The sequence below is a fragment of the Myxine glutinosa genome, chromosome 6 (assembly GCF_964187855.1).
Source record: "Myxine glutinosa chromosome 6, kmMyxGlut1.1, whole genome shotgun sequence".
NCBI classification, from domain to species: domain Eukaryota; kingdom Metazoa; phylum Chordata; class Myxini; order Myxiniformes; family Myxinidae; genus Myxine; species Myxine glutinosa.
In genome coordinates, this window is record NC_136266.1 from 12,784,970 (window position 1) to 12,807,952 (window position 22,983).

General features: G+C 44.6%; 1 protein-coding gene across 6 annotated transcripts in view; it reads left to right on the plus strand.

Moving 5' to 3' along the window:
- The window catches only part of LOC137429594 (signal transducer and activator of transcription 5B-like), a 334,283-nt gene that overhangs the window by 251,839 nt on the left and 59,461 nt on the right, over positions 1-22,983 (plus strand). The window contains exon 1 of one of the 6 annotated variants that reach the window (XM_078779605.1): positions 22,695-22,841. The exons of 2 other annotated variants lie outside the window; for them this stretch is intronic. The gene's annotated coding sequence lies outside the window, so the exon portion shown is untranslated. Of the gene's footprint in view, positions 1-22,694; positions 22,842-22,983 lie in introns of those variants that run through there. 3 more of the 6 variants (XM_078779604.1, XM_078779606.1, XM_078779602.1) reach the window with 3 other exon arrangements.

Sequence of the window (22,983 nt, forward strand, 5' to 3'; positions counted from 1 at the left end):
CATAAGTTGTCGACAACTTTTTCATACAACATGCTATGTATCGTTTTTGGCCCTATCTCTCAATTGTGAAAAATCGCTTTAATTATCATAGCATCCGAATCCGGATCAGGATCCTCAACAAAATCCCGTCTTAATCAAAAATACACATCCTGTCTTCGACCGACTCCTCTCCGGCCTTGCTCCTCCAGCTCTCTCTGTGCTCTGTCCCCCAAATATTCCTATCCGAATCCGTTCTCTGCTCACCTTCACTCCTTCATTCCTCTTTTCTCCCGCCTCTGGAACAAACTCCCTCGCTCCCTTCAATCCCACTCCTCCCTCCAGGTCTTTAAAACAACTGTTCACCACCATCTCTTATCTTCCCCCATCTAAAACCTTGATCTTTTCTACCCCCGTTAATTCACCCCAGATACACTTTTTTGAAATACCGACTTCTTTCCTGGAAGTTCTAGCAGTGTTCACATGTTTTTTTTACCTCTCCTCTCCGCTCCCACGCCTCCTCCACGCAAGCCCTCTCCCTCCAACAGATCTCCCGATGTCTCTGCTCTCAAATGTTGTACTTGTGTGCTTCCTTCTCTCTCCCCATCTTGTCTCCCGCTCCCTTTACCTTATGTTTTATGTGTCGGTCTGACTTTTTGTGTGATTAACGTTAGCTCTTTCACGAGCCTCGATCTTGTATCCAAAAAATAAAAAATATATTTAAAAAAAATCTAATAAAGTCGTCTTTGTCACACACCCGACTTGTTCACCAAGTTTCGAATGAATCCGTCCATAACTTTTTGACATATCCTGCTCTCAAATATCCTGCTGAAATATCCTGCCCCTGACAAACAAACAGGGGTTGAATATATAACTTCCGCCCACCTTCGGGGGCGGAAGTAAACATTCCATGATCGCTGCATGGGTCAAGTGCATGATTGACCATCTTACCTACTGGCAGCCACCATGGTCTATATCTGCCGTAGTAGTCCAAAGAGGTTATATGAATGGTGAGCCCAACAAGACATCACATCGGAGGAGAAAATGATATTTGGAGAATAAAGTTTATGAGCGTTATCCTGTATTGAAAAGAATGAATCTGTCAAAAGGTAAAAACGCAAAAGTTCGACTTACAAGTCGGTGGAGCTGAGGTTTCGGCGAGAATCCACTCGCCTTGTTCACGGCAGATGTTGAAGTGAAGATGAAGCTTGGAAATCCTCACTTGTCCTCAACGGTTGGTAAGATGAATCGGTCAATCCGGGCGTCCCATGACGATTGCAGACGACGAGGGGAGGGAGAGATGTAATAGCCTTGTCCCACGTCCGTGAGAGGTTAAATCACAAACCGCCCCTTTTGTTCAGAGATGGTGATCCAATGTACTGTGATCAGAGATGGAGTACTGCTTCCGGTCCCTCGAGCGACGGGGCTTGCTTTGATCTCTCCACGGCATCAAAGTTTGAGTGTTTTCCCGTTTGTTTCTTTGTCAAATTTCCGCTGCGTATTTTGTTGTGTATGTGTTATTGTGTGTTTCTATTTGGTTTTGTAGTTGTTGCAAATTTGTGTGTAATCAGTCGTTTCATTCTCCGCGCCTCGTGCGGCCTGGTGTCTCGTGCGGCCTCCTCGTCTCGACTTGTGCCCCGCCCCCTATATTCTCGTTTGTTCTTTCACCTCTGCTCCTGCTTTCTCAAATCCACGTTCTCACTTAGAGACTTTTCCCGGATTGTTTTCATGGTTTTGTTGAAATATTTATTTAAATATGTTTAAACCGCAGCGGTGATCCCACCCCCCCCCCCCCCCCCCCCCCAGGATTTCCATGTTTTAAACGTTTCCCAGTGTGTACCCTGGATAAGAATAGGTACGCCATATCCCTGCGTGTCGTAGGAGGCGACTAAGAGGGTTGGCGTCAGGAAGGGCATCCGGCCATAAAAAAACATTGCCTCAAAAAGAGAACCATGACAATTACAACTACATGTGGGCAGGGTACAGCCCGAAGTGGAGATCGGTTTCTGAGGTTTGGGACATGCAATGTAGGGACAATGACAGGGAGATCAGTAGAAGTGGTGGAAGTATTGGTCAGAAGAAGAGTGGACATATGTTGTGTGCAAGAGACGAGATGGAAGGGAAGTGGTGTGAGAATGGTGAAGGGTAGGCAAGGACAGAAATACAAGTTTGTGTGGCAAGGGTGCCTGGAGGGCGTGAATGGTGTTGGTGTCCTGTTTTCTGAGGAGTTTGTAGACAGTGTGGTGAGTGTGACTAGAGTGAGTGATAGGTTGATGATGGTGAAAATGATGATTGGAAAGCTCTTGGTGAACGTCATCTCGGGATATGCTCCGCAGGTTGGTCGGAGCGATGAAGAGAAGGACAAGTTCTGGTGTGCGATAGAGAAGCTGATGGAAAACGTGAAAGATGAGGAAGTTGTTGTGGTAGGAGGAGACCTAAATGGACATGTGGGAAGGAGTATGGATGGTTTTGACGGAGTTCATGGGGGTTACGGATATGGTGTGAGAAATGCAGAAGGTGAAAGGATTTTGGAGTTTGCTGATGGAGCTGATTTGTTGATTTGTAATACTCAGTTCCAGAAAGAGTAAGCTTGTTACATACACGTCAGGTGGGTCGACGACAACCGTTGACTACCTGATGGTGCGTAGGCGAGATAGGGGGCACCTCCGAGACACAAAGGTGATCCCGGGGGAGGAGGCTGTTTCACAGCACCACTTGGTTGTCTGCGACGTCAGGGTGAAAGGTGCGAGGAGAGCTCGGCGGGTGAAGTACCAACCAAGAATGAAGGTGTGGAGGTTGAAAGAGGTGACAGTAAGGGAGGCATTAAAAGAGAGGCTGAGTAGGGTCGAGGATGATGTGGTTGAGCTTGAAAGTGGTTGGATGTCAATGAAAGCTAGTCTTTTGGGAGCCGTTGGTGAGGTATGTGGATGGACAAAAGGACCACCGAGGCACTCGGAAACATGGTGGTGGGATGATGAAGTTGGAAAGAGGATTGACGAGAAGAGGAAGAAGTTCCAGGAGTGGCAGAAGGCGAAGGGTACGGGAGCAGAAACAGCAGAGCATGAAAGTTATAAGGCAGCCAGGAAGGCTGCAAAGAAAGAGGTAGCAAAGGCGCAGGAGGCATGTAGGAAAATGTTCGGAGAACGCTTGGATTCGGAAGAGGGTCAGAAAGCAGTATTCAGGATTGCAAAGCAGATAGCGAAAGAGAGGTGTGATGTCATGGGGGTGAGCTGCTTGAAGGATGAAGTGGGACAAATCGTTGTCGACCCAGATGGAATTAAAGGAAGATGGAAAAGATATATGGAAATGCTGTTGAATACAGAGAATGAATGGGATGGCAACATAGAGAGTAACCCAGTTTTAGGACCGGCAGAGAAGATAACTGAGAAGGAAGTTGAGGAAGCGATAAAAGCAATGAAGGGTAGAAAAGCGGGAGGGCCGACGGGAGTTGTGGGAGATATGTTGAAGGCAGCAGGAAGTTGGGGTGTGAAGAGAATGACAGAGATCTGTAATCTGTTGGTGAAAGAAGGCCGCATTCCAGTGGATTGGGAACTGAGTACCCTCGTCCCTCTATACAAGGGGAAAGGTGACCCTCTGGAGTGTGGCTCGTACCGAGCGATAAAGTTATTGGAGCATGGAATGAAGGTATTGGAAAGGGTGTTGGAGAGGAGGATAAGGAAGAAAGTGAAGATCGACGAAATGCAGTTTGGATTTATGCCAGGAAGAGGAATGACAGACGCACTTTTCATTGTGAGGCAGTTGCAGGAGAAGTACATGGAGAAGAGGAAGAAGTTGTTTCTTGGGTTTGTTGATCTGGAGAAAGCATTCGATCGGGTTCCACGCAAAGTATTGACATGGGCATTGAGGAAGTTAGGAGTGGAGGAATGGTTGATCAGAGTAGTGATGGCAATGTACAAAAGAGCGCGCACAGCTGTAAGGACAAAGGACGGGAACAGTGGTGAGTTTGAGGTGAAGGTGGGAGTGCATCAGGGGTCGGTACTAAGTCCACTACTATTTGTAGCTGTGATGGAGGTGCTGGATCAGAACGTAAAGGAGGGTTTACCGTGGGAGTTGTTGTATGCAGATGATCTGGTGTTGATTGCGGAAAGTATGGATGGACTGAAGGAAAAGATGAACACGTGGAAGGAATGTATGGAGACAAAAGGTCTGAAGGTGAATATCGGAAAGACGAAGGTGATGGCAAGTGGTAAAGCATGTGGTGAGGTGGAAAGAACTGGGAAGTGGCCCTGTGCTGTGTGTAGGAAGGGTGTCGGAGTGAACTCCATTCAGTGTACAATGTGCGCTGAGTGGGTTCATCAAAAATGTAGTGGTCTGAGAGGGTCATTAACCAGTGTGGCAGCTACATTCAAATGTAAGGTGTGCACAGAGGGAGCTGCAGATGGAGGAAATGTTGAGTTGGATCTTGGAGACGGCGTGAAGCTGGAAGGTGTGAAAACATTTTGCTACCTCGGAGACATGCTGAATGGAGAAGGTGGATCGGACTCGGCAACGGTTGCTCGAGTGAGATGTGCATGGAAGAAGTTTCGGGAATTGAGTGGCGTGCTGATGATGAGGGGAGTGTCGTTGAAGCTGAAGGGAAAGGTGTATGCTGCATGTGTGAGAAGTGTTATGATTTATGGGAGCGAGACATGGGTAATGAACGTAGAGCAGCAACGAAGGTTGGAAAGGGTGGAAATGCGAATGGTTCGACGGATGTGCGGAGTATCGTTGAGAGAGAGGAAGACAAATGATGAATTGCGAAAGATGATGGGAATAGAGCCTGTGATTGATGCTGTGAAGAGGAACAGGTTGAGATGGTTTGGTCATGTGTTGAGGAAGGATGAAAGTGACTGGTTGAGAAGAGTGATGGAAATGAATGTAGAAGGAAGTAGAAGACGGGGAAGACCGAGAAAGACTTGGCTAAAGATGGTGGAAGAAGAAATGCGGGCAAGGGGGTTAACAAGGAGAGATGCAGAAAATAGGGCAAAATGGAGAAGATTGTCATGGGGACTGCAAGGCTAACCCCCGCTCTAGCAGGGAAAATGGCCTTTTAAAATGCATGTTGTTGTTGTTGTATGGTGATCCAACTCTTTCCCAAAGGGAAAGATGTTTTTGATCTGTCAGTTTAAAGGATGATTTGATTTAAATTTTTAGGTACTAGGTTGTAGACAGCAAGTGCCCAGTGTAAAACTACTGTTCTGAGTTAGGAGCGTTAAAGTGGTGCCCGGAACCATCTTACACTCTCTGTGTCAGGATTGCTGGTCTTACTCACTGTCTCACCTAAACTATAGCTACCTGGCTAACTTTAATCTCTCTTTCTCGTAAACAAACATCATACACTTTTCATCATTCACTTTTCCCACTCATTTTCACTCCTCAACTTTACATTCTCTCTCCTTTACTTCCCTTTCCTCTCATTTCCTCAGAACGTCCAATTAAATATGAAAAAGTCCAAAAAATTAATGGCCCCTAGTTCCCGGCATTATGGGGTGCGAGGAATCTCCGGTGTCCTATCTGTTTCTGCTGCCAATGTGAGGGGGTGGCTCAGTCAGTAGTAGTATCGGTCCCTCCCAAGGTCCTTGCCTGTTGAATCAACATTCATGGTCTTTCTTTGAATCTTTCCTCTGTTGAACATCATATATCAAGTTCCTCTCCTGATATCTTGCTTCCCTGAGACCCAATTGTCACATGATGTCCTTGTTAACTCATATAGCATTTCAGACTACAACCTTCACTCACAATTCCGCTTCAAAGGAGGAGTGTGTGTCCACTCCAACATCAACACGCCCTCTGTACGCCTTGTGGACCTCGAATCTCCAAACTTTGATATCATCTTGTTTAAGATTTGTCTCCCGACCATCACTACTTTTCACAGTTTCACTTCCTGCTCTCCCAACTCTATAAACTTCATAACTTTCTCTGACTATCATAATTCCTGCCATGAGGCCATGACATCCAAACACCCTCAAGCAGAATTTCTCTATTTAAGAGACCTCAATGTGCACCACAGGGAGTGGTTGACATTATCCCACACGGATGTTGGGGGAGTTGCAGCTCTTACATTTTCCATTCTCAATGATTTGGAACAAATTATCACCACCCGACCCATATTCCAGATCGTCATGAACACTCGTCCAATACTTTGGATTTGTTCTTCACCTCCAATCTGTTGTGTTACAGCTACACAATTTCACCTCCAATTGGTTCTTCTGACCACAATCTTGTGAACATCACTTTACTTAGCACCACTCCTTCTGCTCCGACTAAACGCCAGTACTGGAATTTCAATAGTGCGGACTGGACTGGTTTACGAAACTTTTTTTCTGACTTTCCCTGGAAAGACAACTGCCTCTGCTCGGGCGATTCCTCTATCTCTGTTGAACGTATAGCTGAGGTTATTGTTTCAGGAATGGAGGCTTATATCCCTTTCTCTTTCAAGTTTACCTCTCCTACCAACTCTTGGTTCAATAATTCCTGCTCCGCAACCATTATTGCACGAGATACGGCATATCGGACATGGAAAAACTCTTCTTCCTCCGACTCACATTCAGCCTTCGTATCTGCCAGAAATCATTGCAAACATGTTATTCGTGAGGCGAAGCATTCCTTTATCCAAAAGAAACGTGACAACCTCTCATCTTCTTCCACTCATAGATCTTTCTGATCCTTAGCTAAATGTATCTCCAACCTTTCCTTCGCTGTTCCGTTCCGATGATACCATAGCTGTCTCTCCGATTGATAAAGCAACTCTTTTTGGTTCTCTTTTCTCCTCTAATTCCACTCTGGATGACTAACATTCCATCTCCCGATGAAGCACCCCTTACCAATCCTATGCCCCTCACTATAATCTCGCTTCATGCAGTCAAAAAAGAACTCCTCTCTCTGGACACAAGCAAGACACAGGGACAAAATGGCATTCCTCCTCGTGTCTTGAAGGAGTGCTTCAGAACTTGCTCCCGTGCTTGCTCGTTTGTTTTGTTTTTGTTTAAAAACCCAAACTTTTCTTTTTTCCTGGAAACATGCCTTAGTACAGCCTATTTTAAAGAAGCGTGATCGTTCAAACCCTTCCAACTACCGTCCTATTTCTCTGACTTCTACTATTTCCAAAGTCTTCTCAATTCCCATTTGCTTAAGCATCTTGAATCTTTCAGTCTTTTATCTGACCATCAACATGGCCTCCGCAAGGCACGATCCACAGGTGATATCGTTTCTTACATTACGAATGTCTGGGCTTCTTCTCTGAGAGACTTTGTAAAATCCTTTGTTGTAGGCCTTGATGTCTCAAAAGCCTTTGACAGAGTTTGGCATCAGGGTCTGATATTCAAGCTTCCCTCTTACGGCTTTCCTCCTTCACTCTGCTCTCTCATATCGAGCTTTCTCTCTGACCGCTCTATCTCTGTAATTGCCCATGGCTCAACATCTCCCTCCTTCCCTATCAACAGTGGTGTCCCTCAGTGTTCTGTTCTGTCTCCAACACTCTTCCTTCTTTTTGTCAATGACCTTCTTCCTTCTACAAATAACCAAATGCACTCTTATTCGAATGACTCGACATTACATTCCTACATGTTTTTCCCATCTGCCCCACCTTCCCTCACTCGACCTACACCTTGTTTCATCACAGCCACCTCTTTCAAATTGGATTTGGACAAGATTTCCCAGTTGGGCAAATGTAATATGTACAGTCACGTGAAAAAGTAAGTACACCCCATATAAAGTTTTGACTTTTTCAACATATTTCAACATACAGCTATTTGATTTTCATTTCAACAATATTGACAGATTAAGGTGAAATAATATAACAAATATCATGAAACATTTACATTTTGTAGTCCATTGTATAATTTAAATAAACATAAATGCAAATTTCGCATGTGGAAAAAGTGAGTACACCCTTGGCTCTAATAGATGGTATTGCCCCCTTTGGCAGAAACAACCTCGAGTAGGCGTTTCTTATAACTGTCTACCAGTCTCTGACATCGACTGGGACAAATTTTTGCCCTCTCCTCCATGCAGAATTCTTTCAGTTGTGCGATGTTTGAGGGGTTTCTTGCATGCACAGCTCGTTTCAAATCCCCCCACAACATCTCGATGGGATTTAGATCCGGGCTTTGACTTGGCCATTCCAGAACCCTCCATTTCTTTCTTTTCAGCCATTCCTTGGTGGATTTACTGGTATGTTTAGGGTCATTGTCATGTTGCAAGGTCCACCTTCGGTTGAGCTTCAACTTTCCGACAGATGGCCTCACATTATCCTCAAGCACCCTCTGGTACAATGAAGAATTCATGGTGGATTCTATGATGGTGAGCTGCCCAGGCCCTGATGCAGCAAAGCTGCCCCAAACCATAATATTTCCACTACCATGCTTTACAGTTGGTATCAGGTTCTTGTGGTCAAATGCTGTCTTTGGTTTTCGCCAAACATGTCTTCTGGTACTGTGGCCAAATAGCTCTACCTTTGACTCATCTGTCCAGAGCACATTGTTCCAGAAGTGCTGGTCTTTGCCTTGGTGTTCATTGGCAAACTTTAGTCTTGTCCTGATGTTCTTTCTGGACAGCAAAGGTTTCCTCCAGACACACCTCCCATGTAGATCAAATTTGTGCAGCCTCTTTCTAATGGTAGACTCGTGCACTTTGACATCAACAGTGGCAAGAGCTACCTGTAGGTCCCGTGATGACATTCTGGGGTTCTTAGAGACTTCTTTCAGCATCTTGCGGTCTGCCCTCAGGCTGAACTTGCTGGGGCGGCCTGGCCTGAACAAGTTGGCAGTTGTTTGGAATCTTCTCCACTTGTAGATGATCTTCCGGACAGTCGAATGATTGATTTCCAATTGTTTGGAGATCTTTTTAAATCCCTTCACAGACTCGTAGGCATCTATGACCTTCTTTCTGAAGGCCTCAGAGAGCTCTTTTGATCGAGGCATAGTGATGCCGCACACTTCAACAACAAAGAGCAAACCAAACGAAATGTCTGAGGTTTAAATAAGACAGGTTCCTCCAAGATCCCCTCCAACGATGTTTTAATGATTTGCACCTGAGCTGGTGCACCTGATTCAAATTTTAGGTATTTGAAGTAGTGATAAATGTCGGGGTGTACTTATTTTTTCCACATGCGAAATTTGCATTTATGTGTATTTAAATTGTACAATGGACTACAAAATGTAAATGTTTCATGATATTTGTTATATTATATCACCTTAATCTATATATATAAAACACCGTTTGTGTGTGTGTGTGTGTGTGTGTGTGTGTGTGTGTGTGTGTGTGTGTGTGTGTGTGTGTGTGTGTGTGTGTGTGTGTGTGTGTGTAATGTTACCGATAGACTCCTAAACGGAGAGGCTTACGTGCTTGATATTTGGCATAGACATGGCCATTGCGCCTGGGACGAACATGGCCGAACTCAAAATATTTGACGATCCATATTTTTTATTCATATTTACCTCAGCGCATTTCAGCGCACGGAATCAACGGAATCAGCGCAGGTGGGCGCTGATTCGCTCAGAGCGATCACGTGATGACGCTATGACGCTATGAACGCTATGACGCTATGAATGCTATGACGCTATGACGCTATGAACGATATGACGCTATGAACGCTATGACGCTATGACGCTATGAAAAAAAAAATCGCTATGACGCTATGACTCTATGAACGCTATGACGCTATGAACGATATGAACGCTATGACGCTATGAACGCTATGACGCTATGAAACGCTATGACGCTATGAAACGCTATGACGCTATGAAACGCTATGACGCTATGATCGCTATGACGCTATGAAAAAAAAAATCGCTATGACGCTATGAAACGCTATGACGCTATGAACGCTATGACACTATGACACTATGAAAAAAAAAATCGCTCACTTTACCAAGGGGCTCGCTCCCTCCCCCCCCCCCCCGTTCACCTCCCCTCCCCCTCCCCTCCCCCGCCCGGCAATGCCGGGTACTTCTGCTAGGTTAATTCTTCTGCTGCTGCTAGCTTCTATCACCTTAATCTGTCAATATTGTTGAAATGAAGATCAAATAGCTGTATGTTGAAATATGTTGAAAAAGTCAAAACTTTACATGGGGTGTACTTACTTTTTCACATGACTGTACATACATATATATATATATATATCTTAGGCAGGAATTTGTGATGTGTTCAGCGTGCCGGCGGTAGCACAACCACTCTTCGTGAAGTATACTGTGGGGATCTTTAATGTCCATCAACTAATGTTGGAAGACGGGACACCCAGGTTAACATCCATCGGAGGGACGGCACACACATTGATGATTCACCCAGTCTGTGAAACACTGGGATGATAGTTTATAGCTGGGTCAGGATTTTAACCCAGGCTAGACAGCTTAGAGGAGAGTTTGGATTCCTCAAGGTCATCCTGTATGCCGAGGTCGTACCTTAACACACTGTTAGTTCCTAACAAGTCAATTCCTAACCCTGACTTTAAACCGACATCTGGGTTATGTCGTCTGGGGTCAATTCCTAACCCGACTATAAACCGACCTCTGCGTTATGTCATCTGGGGTCAATTCCTAACCTGACTTTAAACCGACCTCTGGGTTATGTCGTCTGGGGTCAATTCCTAACCTGACTTTAAACCGACCTCTGGGTTATGTCGTCTGGGGTCAATTCCTAACCTGACTTCAAACCGACCTCTGGGTTATGTCGTCTGGGGTCAATTCCTAACCTGACTTCAAACCGACCTCTGGGTTATGTCGTCTGGGGTCAATTCCTAACCCGACTATAAACCGACCTCTGCGTTATGTCATCTGGGGTCAATTCCTAACCTGACTTTAAACCGACCTCTGGGTTATGTCGTCTGGGGTCAATTCCTAACCTGACTTTAAACCGACCTCTGGGTTATGTCGTCTGGGGTCAATTCCTAACCTGACTTCAAACCGACCTCTGGGTTATGTCGTCTGGGGTCAATTCCTAACCTGACTTCAAACCGACCTCTGGGTTATGTCGTCTGGGGTCAATTCCTAACCTGACTTCAAACCAACCTCTGGGTTATGTCGTCTGGGGTCAATTCCTAACCCGACTATAAACCGACCTCTGCGTTATGTCATCTGGGGTCAATTCCTAACCTGACTTTAAACCGACCTCTGGGTTATGTCGTCTGGGGTCAATTCCTAACCTGACTTTAAACCGACCTCTGGGTTATGTCGTCTGGGGTCAATTCCTAACCTGACTTCAAACCGACCTCTGGGTTATGTCGTCTGGGGTCAATTCCTAACCTGACTTCAAACCGACCTCTGGGTTATGTCGTCTGGGGTCAATTCCTAACATGACTTTAAACCGACCTCTGGGTTATGTTGTCTGGGGTCAATTCCTAACATGACTTTAAACCGACATCTGGGTTATGTCGTCTGGGGTCAATTCCTAACCCGACTATAAACCGACCTCTGCGTTATGTCATCTGGGGTCAATTCCTAACCTGACTTTAAACCGACCTCTGGGTTATGTCATCTGGGGTCAATTCCTAACCTGACTTTAAACCGACCTCTGGGTTATGTCATCTGGGGTCAATTCCTAACCTGACTTTAAACCGACCTCTGGGTTATGTCGTCTGGGGTCAATTCCTAACCCGACTATAAACCGACCTCTGCGTTATGTCATCTGGGGTCAATTCCGAACCTGACTTTAAACCGACCTCTGCGTTATGTCATCTGGGGTCAATTCCTAACCTGACTTTAAACCGACCTCTGGGTTATGTCGTCTGGGGTCAATTCCTAACCTGACTTTAAACCGACCTCTGGGTTATGTCGTCTGGGGTCAATTCCTAACCTGACTTCAAACCGACCTCTGGGTTATGTCGTCTGGGGTCAATTCCTAACCTGACTTCAAACCGACCTCTGGGTTATGTCGTCTGGGGTCAATTCCTAACATGACTTTAAACCGACCTCTGGGTTATGTCGTCTGGGGTCAATTCCTAACCTGACTTTAAACCGACCTCTGGGTTATGTTGTCTGGGGTCAATTCCTAACCTGACTTCAAACCAACCTCTGGGTTATGTCGTCTGGGGTCAATTCCTAACATTACTTTAAACCGACCTCTGGGTTATGTCGTCTGGGGTCAATTCCTAACCCGACTTCAAACCGACCTCTGGGTTATGTCGTCTGGGGTCAATTCCTAACCTGACTTTAAACCGACATCTGGGTTATGTCGTCTGGGGTAAATTCCTAACCCGACTTCAAACCGTCGATTGATGTTTCGCGGATAGTGAGTTGTATCACAGTGTCCTGTCCTTCAGATGGATGTTAAGCCGGTTGTCCCATCTGCTGGCATTGTAGTGGACATTAATGATCCCATGTTGTCTTTCTCGAAGAGTAGATGACTTATCGCCTCATCCTATACAAATCACAAATTTCCAGTCTCCAGTCGAACGTCAGGCCTGGCCAGCCTGCTCGTGAAAGACTTGTGGCAAAAATATTTCTGCATGTGCAGTAATTGTGGCATTAATTAATTTAATGGCAGTAATTGGGATCATTAAACAAGTCGTAGTAGTAGTAGTAGTAGTAGTAGTAGTAGTAGTAGTAGTAGTAGTAGTAGTAGTAGTGGTAGTAGTAGTAGTAGTCGTAGTAGTAGTAGTATTTGTAGTAGTAACAAGAATTGGATGTAACTTAGCAAACGTTTATTTGCAGTGTCTCCGCCTGAAAAACAATTAAAATGATCTCAATAAGTGCGTGAAAAACCTAATAAATATATAAACTCAAATATTGATATAATTCATCCGGCTTATCACAGTAAATTAACCTTTGTTGTCCCCTTGTAATTAAAATCTTGTTAATTAGGCCAGATACTGCAGGGATTTGTTCTGAGCTTTGATTTTGCCATTGCTTTTTCAAGTGAAGACGTTTAAGTGTTTGACCAAACCTTAAACAAAGATTCAAAGGTTGAAGAACGATTTGATAAAAATGATCCATCAAAGTATTCTGAAACCACATTCCTCTCCAGCCCTTCTTTCCTTCCTTCCTTCCTTCTCCGTGCAAGTGTTACTTCATCAGGATAAAGATTTCCACACTACGCTTACATGACTCCAGATGGTCCTGATGACCAAATCTCTTCCATCAATTTCCTGCTGTGAAAAATACTTCATCACCAAAATGTTCTTCCAGAAAACATGTAACACACACATTATCAGGATGCAGACAATCTTCCTGTACATGTAACAGTGTCCACCACATGTACCACAATGATGTCACCTACCCCTGGGATCTGGGCCTCATCACAGGTCCTATGAGAACACAAAGCAGGATTTCACAAACTTCAAATAGTGTTAACATCATAGAGCAAATTAACAAACAAACCCAAAATGTGGACATCGAGGCCACAAGGCTTTAAGGTGAGTCCGGATTCCTGAAAACCAAGATGCTTGGAAATGGATTTACTTGGGAATGAATTGCCCAAAAAAAGTTTGGATTTTTTGCAGCTCCAGCCTAAGGAGAGAACTCGGAAAGTTTATCCGTGGATCTTCACGGTTAACTCCATGGATCCAGCTTAAGGAGAGAACTCCAGCCTAAGGAAAGTATTTGTAACGTATTTTATGATTGAATTCCGAGTAAACGATTTAAAGGGAATACAGATATTAATAGCTTGACCAATCAAAAAGGACCAACATGGTTCTGTATAGCAAACTAAGAATGGTTTCTAGGACTGTTAGGGTTTCAGTAACCAATGAAAACTGGTCTTGTTACCTTTTTCCATAAATCTGTCATTAACATGATTACTTGCAAACTCTGACCTGGAATGCCTGGACAATGAAACATAATTCAAGTAAAGGAATGAAAATCCCCGAATCTGGAGCACATGCAAATGTGTGTGGTTTTGTGATGTGTCATGATGTGCAAACTTCACACATTAAGATGTGTCTCAGCTCCCGACAGTCTCGAACAAGGTGCAATAAGTATGATGAGGATGTTACTGATTTAGTGGAGGAGGTGCCGAACGAGAGCACATTGGTGGATACCTGTTCTGTGGGCCTCAAAGTAGCACTTGACTAGTTTATTCCAGAACTTTGCAGGACAGAGGTCTCGCTCCTTTTTTCCACTTTTTTTTTGATCCACTCTTTTTCCATTCCCTGCTATTTGGCGAAATTGCGTTCCAGTCACTTTTTCAGTTTTTTCCGTTCCGAAAATTGCGTTCCGAATTCCGAAATTGCGTTCCGAAATTGCGTTCCGAATTTTTGCGTTCCGAAATTGCGAAATTGCGTTCCAGTGACTTTTTCATTTTTCAGAATTGCGTTCAGACCAGTGTTTCCAGTTCCAGTTCCAGTGACAGAAATGAAACTCCAAGAGGCAGAATGTCCCCAACAGACGAATCCTAAGTATGCGCCGGTGTCGCGTATTGGTGAGTAACACTCAAGATTCCGCAGTCTCGATCTCGAAGATCTTCGACACCTTGCACTTCTTGTATTCCGAGCTTTTCACAATTTATGAGAAATAATTTGGGATGATAGCCGGCTCATATTTTACGATAAAACCTTGTGAATTCCACCTGGTCCAAAATAATAATAATAATAATAGTAATAATAATAATAATGATGTACCTATTGAGGAGGAGAACATTCATTCAGAATTGCTCAACGCATTAAATCAATTAATCAATTTCTTATTTATCAACTTTTCATTTGGTTCTAACATCTAGAGCACGTAGGGTGAGATGTTTCTGCATTTCAACGTCACGATCAATGGATCTATATTGCCAAAGGTGTATTAGGGTATACTAAAGGAGAGCTTTTGTACTTTTGTCAATATTCATTGTTTGTTTTTTGCTGATTTTATGAATCGGAGTTTTGAATGAGTTTGCCGACACGGACCAGCAATGGAAGTATTTTATACTTCGTGGTCGATACTGAAATTGCCATACAAAAGAGAAACGGCGAACTTCATTAATGGCCTTATGATTCATTCATGAATATTATGCAACTTTGTAGAATATGTGAAAGAACAAATTTGAAATGTGTGGGGGAAAAAATGCAAATAATGCAAAGCAAGAATGATGTGGATAAAATTAATCATCAAACCTATTCATTTTTAAAAGTAATCTCGAAAGAAGAAAATGAGCACTTTGTAAGAATATACCAGAGCTCAAAAGTGACCGATTGGCTATGGCATTTGATGATTACCTCATATGAATCGCCCAATATTAAACTCGTTTCTCTGAGGAGCGCACTTCACACCTCCAGGTGTACACACCCTAACGGTAGAGGGTAGTCACAGACCCTATCAGCGACTGTTGAGAGTTCCGAGAGAAGGGGCTCTAGGGAAGCCAGTTAATGGTATACGCAGTGCGTCGAGCGACTACCTTCTCAGAAAGTTGCAGGTGCCTATCCTCCGGGCCTGTTGTGAATCATGTTTATGGGAAATGGAATTGGCCAGCTGGAGAGCTGACTATCTCGCCTATTTTCCTATGACTCACCACAACTGCTGTCCTGTAAGCCGCATTCATTCTTTCTTGAGCCGCACGGCTCATGCTTGACCTTTATAAAAGTCTTTCTTGAAAGAGTGAGCTTTCTAACAATCTAATTTTATCGTTGAGATGGTACTTTTTGAAAATAGATGTTGATATCATCTACCTTAGCTTGACTTTCAAAGCTCATGGCTCCTTCAGATCAATGTCAACACAAGAAAATGCAATTACATGGAATACTGCACGAGGGTCTGCATGAGGGTCCTTTGAGACAGCAAGTGGGCAGATTGCATATTGTGCTTGGATCCAGTTGCAGGACCTTGGCGGGGACCTCTAAGTGGGCCGTCTTCCATTAGCAAGTCTATATAATTCTCCAGGTGCCGAGGGATATGTAACAAATCACTGCATTGCTGTAAAGTAGATTTGGTGTTTATGGAATCTCTATGGCAACTGAACGTGCGGTTTCATTGCATAGCTACTGTGTTGTTTTTAATGCAAGGAAAGGTCGTATAACTATATAACGGTAACTTTCAGCAGGAGGATGAGTGGCGGGTGGGGATAGGAGGGAGACAGGAGGACACACCTGATAATATATATAAGACAGGTAAATATATATATATATATATATATAATGATTTACACCAATCATAAACCAAACATTTATTTTGTTCAAATTTATTTGTAATATTGGTGATATTATTTATTTGTCATTTAATTGTGATCAAAAAAGGTCCAAGTGGTATAAAGTTCTTAATGGTCAAGTGTCCAAGCTGTCTAATCGGTCTGAAAGGTGTGAGGGGTCGAAATGGTGTTAAGGTCTAAGGGGTCGAAAGGGACTTAAGGGTTGTTAAGGTTTAAAGGATATAAAAGGTCAGAAGCGTAAAGGGATTGTTTTTTTTTTTTGTTTTTTTTTTGTATACAAGATCGAGGCTCGTGAAAGAGCTAACATTAATCACACAAAAAGTCAAACCGACATAAAACACAAAAAAAAAGGGGAGCGGCAGACAAGATGGGGAGAGACAAGAGGGGGAAGGACACAAACACAACATTTGAGAGCAGGGACATCGGGAGGACTTGGGGGGAGGTGGGAGAGGTATCCAGATCACCAGAAACAAGCACCAGAAACAGGATCTAAAGGTATCTAAAGTATCGAAAGGGTCTTAAAGGTAAAAGTGGTCACAAGGGACTTGGGGGTCTTCAGGATCTTTGGGTCTAATGGGTGTACTGGGTTTTATGGGTCTTCAGGGTCTTTTGGGTATTTTGGGTTTTTAGATATTTTGGGTCTTCAATGTATTTTTTGTCTTCACGGTATTTTGGGGGTATTTAAGGGTCTCGAGGGTCATTTTGATCTTTGGGGTATTTTTGGTTTTTGGGGTCTTTTGGGTCTTCAGGATCTTTTGGGTCCTCTAGGTCTTAGGGTCTTTTGGGTCTTCAGGGTCTTTTGGGCCTTTTGAGGTCTTCAGGGTATTTTGTGACTTTTGGGTATTGTGGGTCTTTTTTTTTTTTGTATACAAGATCGTGGCTCGTGAAAGCGAAAACATTAATCACACAAAAATCAAACAGACACATAAAACATATAATAAGGGGAGTGGTAGACAAGATGGGGAGAAAGGGGGGAGCACACAAACACAACATTTGAGAGCAGGGACATCGGGAGATCTGTGGGAGGTAGAGGGCTTGGGGGGAGGTGGGAGAAGTACAAAACACGTGGACACTGCAAGGACTTCCAAGAAAGAAGTTGGTATTTCAAAAAAGTGGATCTGGGATGAATTAGCAGGGGTAGAAAAGATCAAAGTTTTGGATGGGGGAAGATAAGAGATGGTGGTGAACAGCTGTTTTAAAGACCTGGTGGGAGGAGTGGGATTGAAAAGAGTGAGGGAGTTTGTTCCAGAGGCGGGAGAAAAGAGGAATGAAGGAGTGAAGGTGAGCAGAGAGTCTTGATTTTGGCTATTTCACCAGAAGAGGGTTGCTGGCAGATCTTGTGCGACCTGTAGGAATATTTGGGGGACAGAGCACAGAGAGAGAGCTGGGGGAGCAAGGCCAGAGAGGAGTCGGCAGAAGACAGAAAGACCACCAACCTGCCTGTGGTGAGCGAGTGAAAGGCCCTTGGAGTTAGCTTCATCGCAGGAGATTCCAATGATTCTGAAAGCTTTGGTTTCAACAGCGTGAAGCCGAGCTAGGTGTGAGGCAGGAGCACCGGCCCAGAGGGAAGAACAGTATTCCATTGAGCTGCGGATGAAAGCCTTGTATGTGGTGAGGAGCTCAGGTGTGCCAATGAAGGACTTCGCACGATGGAGGATGCTCAGTCGGCGACTGGCTTTGGAGGCCAGCTTGGAAATGTGGTTTTCCCAGGAAAGTTCATGGCAGAAAGTGAGACCCAAAAGCTTGAGTGACAGAACCCCTTGGAGAGGATTGTTGAGAAAGTAGATGGGAGGGTTGTCCAGTCGGTCTTTTCGGAGAGACATAGTAAGAGTGTGAGATTGTCAGGATTGAAAGACATGTTCCACTTGATTGACCAGTCTGTGATTTTGTCCAGGTCTGCAGAGAGTGAGGATGCTGCAGACTGCCGATCTGAGGGATGAGGTATGGAGCGGCAGATAGTGGAGTCATCAGCAAAGAGGTAGAGAGGATTTTCCAGAGAGTCGGAGAAATCATTGATAAAGACCAGAAAAAGCACAGGGCCCAGAACACTGCCTTGGGGAACTCCATTCTGAACAGGAAGGGGGAGAGGAGAGAAATCCATTCAGGGCCACACGTTGACTATGACCATATGCCATGCGTGGAGATTTCCATGGATACCATAGGAGGAGAGTTTGGTGAGCAGAACTGGGTGCCAGACCGTATCGAAGGCACGTGATATGTCAAGGGAGACAGCTCTGATTTCCTGTTTGGCATTGAGGACCTCCATCCATTGTTGAGACAGCAGAAGCAGCATGTCCAGAGTAGAATGACCTGGTCTGAATCCAAATTGATGATCGGAGATCAAGCCATTGGATAAGAGGAAGGATTTGATATCCGAAGCAATGATGGATTCCATGACTTTGCTGATAATTGGGAGCAGGCTGATTGGTCAGTAGTTGCAAGGATCTGTTTTTGTACATTTTTTGTGTAAAGCGGTAATGTTTGCTGATTTCCAAGATGATGGCAGATGATCTTGAGCAAAAGAGAGGGTGGAGAGAACAGAGAGAGGGTGAGATAGAGCGGCAGAGCAGGATTTTAGGACCCGTGTGCTGATGCCGTCTGGTCCAGTTGCAGAGTCAGAGTCTAGGTTTGACAAAAACTTCTCCACCTTGTCAGGAGAGAAGGACACAGAGTCCAGGAGCAGCTGGGTTCGACTGGGTAAGGTGGATACAGAGATAGATGGGTTTGGGCCACAATATTTTGAGGCAAACACAGAGTTGAGGCATTCGGCTTTGTCACGTGCGGTGTCAACTGTGTAGCCATTTGAAGTAAGGGAGGGGATGGAGGGGGAGCAAGCACCAGAAACAGATTTGACCAGACGCCACCAGGATTTGGAGGAAGGAGACAGGTTTGAGAGTTCATTCTTGATTGTGGAGAGATAGTGCTTCCTGGCACTCCTGAGAGTAGACACACACTTGTTCCGAGCTTGGTGGAAGGAACTGAGATTGCCTTCATTTGGATTAGCCTTCCAAGAGGCAAAGGCAAGTTGTTTCAGGGCAACTGCCTCACCACAAGATTCAGTGTGCCATGGACGGGAGGAAGGGTGTGACAACTGAAGACGAGATTTGATAAATCTGTGCATGGGAGAGAGCAGTTTACTTTGGAAGAATTCCCAGGATGAGTTGATGTCAGAGGCAGTAGAGATGGGAGAACAGTCCAGATGATTGATGGCTGCTTGAAGACCGTGCCAGTCGGCCTGACTGAAATGCCAGGCTCGTCGACGCTGAGGAGGTTCTCTGAGAATGGCCCGAGAGATATTCACTTTAACAAGCACATGATCAGAAGAACCGATTGGAACAGAAGAAGAGCAGCAGAAATTTGCAGGGAAGTTTGTCATAACCAAGTCTGGAAGGGAAAATACTCCATTGACTGAGATCCGGGTCAGGAAATTGACAGATTGTGTCAGTCCCAGTGAGACGCAGAAGTCCTTTGCTGAGATGCCATGGCTGGTGAGAGAGGAACCCAAACCCCGCCAGCTGGCATGATGGCAGTTGAAATCGCCACATATGAGGAAGAGAGAGTTGGGATGAGTGGATAGAAGTTGGTCCATGTTGTCAGACATCGAAATGTAAATGGTCATCACTGTTTGGAGGACGGCACAGAACACATATGAACAAAAGGTGGGAGCAGAGGGGAAGCCGTAGCCAGAGGTACTCCTGGGGGTGGGGTGGAGAGATGGCAGTGCAAGGAGAGTGAGGAAGAGAGTTTTTGATAAAGATAGCAACCCCACCACCAGGACGAGGCTCAGGTCTTTGGGGTATTTGGGGTCTTTTGGGTCCCCTGAGTGTTTAAGGGTCTTTGAGGTCTTTTGGGTCTTTGGGGTATTTTGGGTCTTTTGGGTTTTCAAGGTATTTGGGGTCTTTGTGGTCTTTTGGGTCATCATGGTCTTTAAGGGTCTTCACGGACTTTTGGGTCTTTGAGGTCTTTTGGGGTCTTTTGGGTCTTTGGGGTATTTTAGGTCTTTGGAGTCTTTTGGGATTTCGGGGTCTTCAGGGTATTTTGGGTCTTTGGAGTCTTTATGGGTCTTTGGGGTCTTTGGGGTCTTTTGGGTCTTCGTGGTCTTTTGGGTCTTTTTGGTATTTGGTGTCTTCGGGTCTTTTGGGCTTTTTTGTGTCTTTGGGGTATTTTGGGTCTTTTTGGTCTTCAGTGTCGTTTGGGTCTTTGGGTTTGTTTAGGTCTTCGGGTTATTTTGAGTGCTGTGGGTATTTTGAGTCTTTCAGGGTCTTCAGGTTTTTGGGGTCTTGGTGGTCTTTCGGTGTCTTGGTGGTGTTAAGGGTGTTGGGGGACTTAAAGGGTCTTCAAAGGTCTGAAGGGTCTCAGCAGTCCTAAGGGTAGAAAGGTTTATTCCAACAATACATAATTAATATACGTACGTAAGTAATAGACAGGATGCAACCGACGTTCAAACAGTAAACAGTACGTAATTAATATACATATCACACGGTTTCATGGACTCATGGACCCACAGACTCAGCTGCACGGACCACCGTGTTTTTTGGTTTTATACATAAATACAGAGACATACACACAGCGTGCCTTAACATGTACACAAACATAATTATATCTATACATTTTATTGAGACTGTGTGTGTGTGTGTGTGTGTGTGTGTGTGTGTGTGTGTGTGTGTGTGTGTGTGTGTGTGTGTGTGAGTGTGTAATCGTTCCCCCATGGGGGTCATATTGAACCTATAAGTTGTTACCCAACGCCTATATATTGCAGATTGAGTCGTGGTATTGTATGTAATAAGATATGTATGGGTGAGTAAGTGGGGAGGTTAAGTGAGGTGGAGGGAGGGGATACAGACCCCCCTATTAATAACACAATTGTATCTTTACAATACGACGCGTATCGGAAACTGCGGGTGTTGTGAGTGTGTGCGTGAGAACGAGTGCGCCTTGTGGTTCATTTTGGGGAATTTTGACTCACGTTGCGCCTCGACGGTGCACCTTGGTTATCAAAATTCTGTTCAAAACGCATAAAGATCGATTTTTCAAATTTGAATCGACTCTCAATAGTTGGGGTATTTCATGTGCTGTAGATTTTTTTTAAAAACTTTTAAATAAAATTTCATTTTTTAACGTGAAGGGATCTAAAGGTATCTAAAGTATCGAAAGGGTCTTAAAGGTAAAAGTGGTCTTAAGGGACTTAGGGGTCTTCAGGATCTTGCGGTCTAATGGATATACTGTGTTTTATGGGTCTTCAGGGTCTTTTGAGTTTTAAGATATTTTGGGTCTTCAATGTATTTTTGGTCTTCATCGTCTTTTGGGATATTTAAGGGTCTCGAGGGTTATTTGGATCTTTGGGGTATTTTTGGTCTTTGGGGTCTTTTGGGTCTTCAGGGTCTTTTGGGTCCTCTAGGTATAAGGGTCTTAGCCCCCCCCCTTCCCTCCTCTAATAACCCCCTATAAGCACTATAGTAAGTTTTGGTGATCTATTGACTAAAACATTGAGTTTCTAATGAACTTCCAAATCCTCTTCGATGTCATTGTTCCCTCCAGGTTCCCAAGACAGGTGTTCACCACCTTCTCAGATCATCCCCGTCCAATTCCCTGATATTTTGTACTCCGTTAACCCTCCTCATTCCCTCCTCCACCCAACTTTCTAGTCTTTCTCTCCTGAAACTTTCCTTCTTTATCCAACCTGTCCACACATTGTACTCCCCTAATCCTCATTGTTCCCTCCCGGTTTTCAAGACAGGTGTTCACCACCTTCTCAGATCATCCCCTATCCAATACCGTGATCTCTTCTACTGCGTTAACCCTCCTCAAGCTCCTCTCCTCCCAACTTTCCAGTCTTTTTTCCTGACACTTTCCTTCTTTATCCAACCTGTCCACACCTTGTGCTCCACTAAGCCTCATTCTTCCCCACATCCCTCATTTTCGAATTCTCCCTCTATTTTGCCCCTCGACCCCACTGTTGGTATTTCCCCCCTCTCCTTCCTTTTTTCCCCCCTGCTGTTCCTTTTTTCTGGGGTATCCTGATCCATTCTGTGTTCTCGCTCTCCATGAGCCTCGACTTTGTATTAAAATTAAGAATTTTGTGAAATTATTAACAATTTTACTCCTTAAGTCGAGTGTTCTGGAATTAGCCAACACGTGATCAATAAGTCCTTAGCCTTATCCAAGACAACACTTATTGATAATAACCGAATTTTATTACCCTACGTATTCATCAACAATTTAATCAAATTTTCCACCATGAAGTGATATTTTACACCAATATGGTATTGATGAAGATTCGAAAGAAAGGGAAGTGAAAAGTGAAAGTAAACGAAAGAAAGGGAACGATTTGTATAAATAAAAATGCTTCTCTGCGAAGCACAGGTGCAGAGGAGCCCTGTTTGCAGCCCTCCCGCCCGTGGTAATACGTCATCACTGTCTGCTTACGTCAGAGCGGGCTGGAAATAGAACGCGCCGATAGGGAGAGGCCACGTTGTTCGGCTGTTCCCTTTTTGCGAAGGAGATAAAGTCCTCGATACGACGACATAAGCACAACGAGGAGGTGACAGGACGCACGTACGTCACGGCGACCACAGCACGTGACTTGGAACCGCCTTACGTAACCGCGTTCGGTGGGGGCGCGGAGTGTGGGGGGGGGGGGGGGGGGCGAGGTGTGTGAAGCCAGTTCAAGCTCTTGGTCTGGAGCACACACACCCGTGGAATATCGCGCAACGGATCGTTTTGTCGGACGCTGGTGCACCTGTGGGACATCGAGGTGCGCAAACGTGTTCCCGCGTTTGTGGACATGCTGGGATATTAGCGCGGGATCTGTAAGTCTTCGCTTTTTCTTGGATCTTCCATAAACCCCCGAATTGTTTTACTTGTTGAGGATGATTTTGAGCTTTGTTCCTGTTATTCGTCAGGAGACTACAATCAGGTATGTACTGTCTGGCCATTACAGGTATGACCCAC